The 7,480-nt window shown below is 28.0% G+C and overlaps 1 protein-coding gene across 3 annotated transcripts in view; it reads right to left on the bottom strand.

Moving 5' to 3' along the window:
- The window catches only part of LOC106682364 (proton-coupled amino acid transporter-like protein CG1139), an 86,175-nt gene that overhangs the window by 56,346 nt on the left and 22,349 nt on the right, over positions 1 to 7,480 (bottom strand). The window contains exon 1 of one of the 3 annotated variants that reach the window (XM_014423169.3): positions 2,601 to 2,790. The exons of the other annotated variants lie outside the window; for them this stretch is intronic. The gene's annotated coding sequence lies outside the window, so the exon portion shown is untranslated. Of the gene's footprint in view, positions 1 to 2,600; positions 2,791 to 7,480 lie in introns of those variants that run through there. 3 annotated transcript variants of the gene reach the window in all.

Genomic DNA, 7,480 nt, shown 5'->3' with positions numbered 1-7,480 from the left:
AACCGATCTAGCCCGAACCAGATATCACTCCTTCCATTATAAACTCTCTAACCACTCAAACCCCCTGGTTTTTAATCTTGTATCCTCTTCCATTCCTGACAATCCTCCGAGGCACCTGAAAAGAAGATGGCCACGAGACCAGCAATTGTAAAATGTCATTAGAGTGCTAACAATGGGTAGTTTCTCTACACGGTAGAGACAGTGTAGAGGATGGGACCAACGATACTACCTTGAGGACCAGCGAAAATATATTTCATAATACAAAATATATAATATCTAAAATATAATATTTTACTACAAATAAATTATAGTAGTTGCAACAAACCACTCACAGGTTTCAGTTAGGTGGTAAAGGATTTTTCGTGGAAAACTATCTATACAGGTATAGTTTGTCGTTGATTGGATAAGTTTGAAATTAATATTGGTAGTTAAAATAAGACACTATTTTTACTGCAACCTCATTCTTTTCGGAAATCCCTAAAAATATGAATATTTAACTGTTAAACGAGACAAAATAATTTAGTTTATAATTCTTTTCAATAGACTAAATCAGAATAAAACGGATTATGCAACTCTGCTGACAATATTCAACTGATTGAGAGTTATTAGTCGAGACCTAAATCATTAAGAAATCTTAAGTGAATAATGAATTCAATTTTGAATTTTTTAAGTGAATTTGATTTATTTTATTACTATTAGAGCTGAATTGTCAAGACAATAAATGTTTTATATCAACACTTATATGATAAATTTTGTATTTTATTCCACTATGGTAAAATATCTATGGACAGTGGATTTAGAAATCCATAAAACAAATAAACTGATTTTTACCTCTTAAAATATCTCCACTAATCTGTTAGTTATCAAAGAATTAATGTGTTAATTCTTAGTATTACTAAGATCGTAATTTATTAATGTTCATTTTGATAATACTTGGATCGGATTACAATGGCCGAGCTTGTAATTGTAATCAATAGTAATTTGATAATGTTTGTTTAATATATTTCTTAGAGGAGTAATTTGACTATTATGCGAAAATTAGACTCATTCCAGCTCATGAGTTAATAACATTGAACTTTTATTAATTTTAAAAAATGCATCATTAATTATTTCTTAATTCTTTTTTCGTTAAACAAAAAAAAATTGTGCTGAAAGTAATAAATCTTTAATTTCACTACCCGTTACTAAAATCTACTGTTGATATTTAGTTAATGAAGTCAGTGGTTCAGAAACATAATTAAAATTGTTATTTCACATAAAATGTATATAAATAAATTTGAAATAGAAGTATTTTACAAAAAAAAAAATTTTTTTTTTTTATAATTAAAGCTTTTATTGAACCATAAAGTAATATTATATTTTTGTATTTAGTTACAATATTTTTAACACATGAGTTTAAATTTATGATTTGCTTTGTACCTATTTTTTGTCTATCTGCTGAGCCTTGGAATGCGCGGATTAAAATAAACATTACAAATATTTATAAAATAAATAAACTACAAAAAAAATTAACAAAACAGTATTATTAATGCACACATTAAAGAAAGTGTTTAGTAGAGTTCTGATCACTCTAAAGTCGACAATGGTCCTTGGACTGAATAATTGAATGTAATCAAAGAAAATCCTCAAAAATACAATTCGAAAATATCCTGAAAAATCAAGAACGTAAGGGAAGAAATGATTAAATTTTTGTTACTATAAAGTCGTATTGTTTATTGTTCAAGGACTTTAAACAATATAAATAAATAAACAAACAAATATAACACTACATTAGAGTGAAAATTAATTCATTGATTTGTATAATCAAATAATTTTGTTATTTACTTACTATTTAATTTAATATATATAATAATTCCATCTTTTCGCTTCTAATTTCAAAGCTCTAACAACAAAATGAATCAGATATCCTAATGCTCGGACTCATCTTCAGTCTTTTTAAATTTAAAATTTTCACTTTTCTTATTTAATCCAAATACCTTGGCACTCGTTTTTATTCTGAATAAGTTGTTTAAGTTCTTTGCGTTTCTCGTTACTTTGTACCACCATCCGGCACATTTTTCATTGAAAATCTGTTTAAGGGACTGGTCGTCACTTAGAATAATGGTAATGACAATAATAGTAGGAATAAGTTTTCAATTTATATTTAAACGACTATTTCAATTGAAATCTAGAAAAATAATTTTACTCAATTACTGCTATAATAATAATAAAAATAATAATAAATAAATTGCATTTTACTCTTTACTTGATATATGAATTCCTTTATGCATTTCGCCTCAAATAGGCTTGGTCCCGATTAGGACGAATAAAAGGATCTACTGCACTTACTATCTTGTTTAAACGTTTGAAAATAATAGCATAATAAAATATAAATAATCAGATAATAGTTATATGCACTAATAATGTTTAAAAAATGCAATTCCGAAATTTATGGCGTTATGATAACTCAAGTGTTATTTTATTTACACCGAATTCTTGTTTAAGAGAGAGAAAGGGAATTTTCTTATTTATAAGGGAATTACCTTATCTATTATTTTATCAATAATGGTAAAGTTGAGAGCAAGTTTTATATTTTTTTGTTGGAAGAGAATAAAGAATACCTTCAGATACGTTGAATTTCACAAATTCCCTCCTGTAGAAAGAAGCCTCGGTGATAACACAGACTAGTTCATAAAGATAGGAAGAAGCTGGTGGACTGCACGGAAGGGAACTCCACTAGATCGGGGAGGACGTCATACTACAAGGAGATGATGCTGCGGTCTGCAGGAACGTAAAGAGCAACAGTGGCTCTACGGCTGTCCCCTCCTGCCTCTTCCCCCTGCTCTATCTCTTCTATGCTATCACTAGTCTCATATATTTGTATTTATCCTGATAGTGTTTATTATACAATAAGTAGTCTACTACTTTCTTTACTATATATTTTATCAATATTAAAATAAATAAACATTGTTTAAATAAATTGAATTTATTCATTTTAGTTTCAAAACATTTTTTATTCATTGGATTTATAAAGGAATAAATAATGGTTGGAGACTAAAATAGATAAAATTTAATTTATTTAAACAATATTAACCAGTCTCAAGAAAGTGTAAACATTATAAAATAAACATATTGGTTAAATTGTTTTAGTGTACTGTTATGTACTAAACTTATTTTGTTTTATTGGGCTCGATAACGTACTTTTGTCATACTCGCAGTATAATTTATAAATATGCATGATTTTTGTAAGTATATATTAAGCATCTTGTCCTCAAAATAAACCTTAATCCGTATATTAAAACTATTGTCAAAAATATTAAACATTAATACTGTGTAGTATTTTCCTTACTATAATAATGAGTGGAGAGGGGCCTCCTGTGTCATTTGAACGTGGGCACGGTTTCAACTGAGGGTGGCCCATTTCGTATTGTTGCAGGCATGTAAGAAATTTTTTACTGGCAACTTAACATTTTTTCAATTTAAAATAGCTTTGTAAATTTGAGTATACCGTTGGACAGACGATATAATGGTACATCGTTTTTGGAATACACAAGTTTTTGAAAATTTATTGCTGATAAACTCTATAGAATTTTATAATATGATATTAAAATCTATGTATGACATAATGGAGCACCTTTTTTGAAATACAAAATTTCAGAATTAGAAAATTTATTTGCATAAGATTCTATCTTGTTATGGAAATTATTTATTTTGATATGTTTAATATGCTATTATTACTATAGTCAGCTACAGGACAATATTTTCCGAAAAAATTGTTGCCAACTTATAGGATATTTATTGTAGATTCCGAATATGGTTACTAAAGTTGCAACGGTTAAATAAAAAAAAAAAGTGTTTCCTCGGACTTTCCTTCAAAAATTCATAACTCGACAATGCTTCCTGCGTATGTCAAACTCAGCGTGTCAGGAAAACTCAAATAAAGATAGTGAATCCCTAAAATAAAATGAAATATGAAGCGATTTTGTTCTTTAAGCGTATTCAATTTTTTCACTCGGTTTGTCCGTAAATTTTTTTTTAACGCATATAGGACGAAAAATAACGTCGGATCAAAAATATGCGTCATATGTATTCGTTTTGGAAACTCCTGAGTTACGAGCGCTGGAGACGATAACAAAACAAACAATACCCTCAGAAGATTGACCACTTTTCCTGTTATTACCCGGCTAAAATCGATTAAACATTTTGGAGGGTAAGCAGAGTTAACATTTGAAAATGGCAAGTACCTTTTGTAAATACTTAGCCAGACAAATAAACATAAATATAGTTAATCTTACATTACTTTTGTCCCAGAATAAAACTATTTATTCATTTAATTTCATCTGAGAATGATTTGAGCATTTTCATGAGTTTAAGTATGTGCAAATATCCATTGTTTTATAATATTTGAAATTAATCCGAAACTAGTCGTATATATTTTTCATCAATGGCGGATAATACAGCTCTGGCGTTATAAACTAAGGTTCGAGGCACTTCGAAGGTTTAGTGGAGCCCCAAAGTTCAACTCCATATGTCCAGATTGGCCTTATTACCGTTACGTAGATCAGTCTTTTGTAATGTGTTGGAAGTTTTGACCGTTTCTCTAGTAAGTGCTTTTTTCAGATATTAGATATTATCTTTTCAGACTTGTGTGAGGATTCCAGGTTAATCGTTTGTCCAAATGTAGTTTATAACACATTAAAATAATATATTCCAATGACAAAGAAATCTGCCCAGTGAACATATCGCCTACTGAACATAGATTGGGCTATTTCATCTCATTACTCCCAGGGACGCTCCAAAAATTATTCTCAATGTCTTTACATTTCTTTTACTATCCAATACATGCCAGCTGTATCCTTATTTTTTTATCATCTGTTATTATTAATCATCACCAAATTAATCGATTTTATTGAAATAACTATATATTATTATTTTTAAATTTTGTTATGAAAAAGAATAATCCATTCCAATCGTAGAAACATATATAGGAATATAAAGGTTGGACAATCTCACCTCAAATATAGTTGTTGTTTATTTTCGTTTTTAAAAAACGTTTTATAGAGAGATTTATCGGGACAGGATTGACAGTTAATAGTTGACGGAGGACATATATAAATGAGAAGATAGTAAGGAGTACGGTCTGTGAAGAACACAAATGAGTAAAAGTTACATACAAGTTCAGGGTGAAAAACAAGGTAACAAACATAATGAATAAAAGGAATCAAAGAATGATTAGAAAATAACTAACATTATAGATAAATAAATAATGTTGAAAGACATGTATAGTCTTAAGTTTTTTATGAGAAGATTAAAGTTGTATGAGAAAAATAAATAAGAGGGAAGAACAGATAATTAAATGCATATTAAAATCTAGTTAGTACATATATGTATAAAATAAAAATTATTTATAAAAAAGTTGGAAGTAAAATGCGTATGTAGATAATTACATATGTAAGCGAAATAACAGGATTAAAGAAATACAATGTAAAGTTGTATAATCATAAAGAATAAAGAAATATAAATATTTTAACTTAATAATAGATATTGAAGTTAAAGTTATGAAAAAAGTGAGAAATGAAATAAATGTAATTAATGAAATACTTAACTAAATTCCAAAAATGAATGAAATAATATATAAAGTTATATACAACAAAAGGAATAATTAGTAAATATGCCTATAATAACAGGTGCTGAACATAACTTTATAACGAGATAAAGGAAGAAGTAATAAAAAAAGAGTAAAGAAGGAGAAGGGGTGTAAAAAGAAAGGCGAGAAAAAGAAATTAAACGTGAACAACGAACTGACATTAATTATTAAGAAGAAGAATATTACATACATAATTTAAAAATAAGATATGTTTTCTTGATTATATCTATACCATATTTTTAAAATATACAAAGGTGTAACTATCACTATAATTGGTCCGGGACTTCCATGGTAAGGGGACACCACGACAAAATAACAATTGAAATCGTAATATTTCACTCGGTTCCGAAATCTACGCTCGTTTTCGTACAGCAAAAACCAAAGAAACTCATTTAAATAATCTAATATAACAACATTCATGCCCATTATTGCAGGTTTTAAGTTTATGCAGTAATATTGTCTATTAAAGATTACAATTCTACATGAAGAAAACCATGTTCTCAGGAAAGCTATTATCCATTGTTTTGTCTGTAATATTACAATAACTATATGCACATCCTCGTTTCTAATTACCTTCAGTTTTAGTTTAGTAGATTCATTTTTATGAGAATGCACTTTGCTTATTGATATTATTTTTTCATTGATGATCTATACGGTTTTTCAATAACAAAAGTTTTATAGTTGGTTTTGCAACTAAACTCTTCCACCCCTGTCCCCAGCGTATGCCAGAAATTACCAAGGAAGGTGGTCCTAAAAAAAAAAATAAATAAATAAAGTTTCTGAAATTCGATTATTAAAAGTTTGAAATTTCCTTCCTGAGTTCTTCCCTCCACTTTTCCACTACAACTTTTAATAACCGAATTTTAAAATTTTCTGCGTAATCTATCTGTCTTAACCTTACAAACTGAACGTCTATTTTTGGTTTTATTGTCATTTGGACTCATCGTTAAGTATATTACATATACTTATAATATATAGTATATTACATTTATGAAATAGAAGAACTATTAGATTTCTTTTCTTCGGCCTTGTAATTTCCATTACCTTATTAGGCATACGTTTTTTCTTATTCATAGAACTCAAATATTCAATTATTTTTTTCTGCAAAGAGGTTGAACTTAACAAATTGGTTATTTTGGATCCTCTGTTTTTTTTTTCAATAGAAGCCGATAATATTAATTGATGAAGTAAAAAAAAAATTAGAATAATTAACATGTTCTGAAAAATATAAACATTTAGATTTTTCTTTCAAAAATAATTTGTATAACACCAAATACCAAATACTGTCACACGTTTTACAATACCTCGACAATATTCTCTCTCAAAAAAAATTCTAAGAAATACAAAAACTTTCATAGGTAAGTAAATTATTTTTTAAAATTTATATAAACCCTTTAATATTATGCAAGTTTCTTAAAATAGAGAAGTTAATAACAAATATAAGTAATAAAGCTCAAGAAATTAAGAGCTAAGAAAGCTATGTCTTAAAACAGGATTAAAGGCCATAGTCTCTTTAATATGAACTGATAAAAACCCAATAATAGTGTATGAAAATGATCTAATATTTAAATAATACCGTACTTTAATGATTGAATAATAGAGATAGATTGGGAAGCATTGTTGAGTCTTAAATGCAATTGAATCGTCTGTTATATTCCAGCAGTTGCCACATTTTATAAATTTTTTATTTCAGGTATTTGCCCAGAACATAAAGTTTTCCGAAGGAAAAAATTATAAAAGTGTTTCTTTCAACGGCTCTGGGGGTATGCTCTTGGGCTTCTGAATCAGAATTTTAGGTTCGTCACCTCTGGCTTCCTAAGGAAAATAGAAAAAAAAAACTCTTTCTTAACTTAT

This window comes from Halyomorpha halys, unplaced genomic scaffold, assembly GCF_000696795.3.
Source record: "Halyomorpha halys isolate HHAL.00 unplaced genomic scaffold, Hhal_1.1 Scaffold409.1, whole genome shotgun sequence".
NCBI lineage: Eukaryota > Metazoa > Arthropoda > Insecta > Hemiptera > Pentatomidae > Halyomorpha > Halyomorpha halys.
Note: the sequence above shows the minus strand (reverse complement) of the source record. Positions and strands in the feature narration are given on the sequence as shown.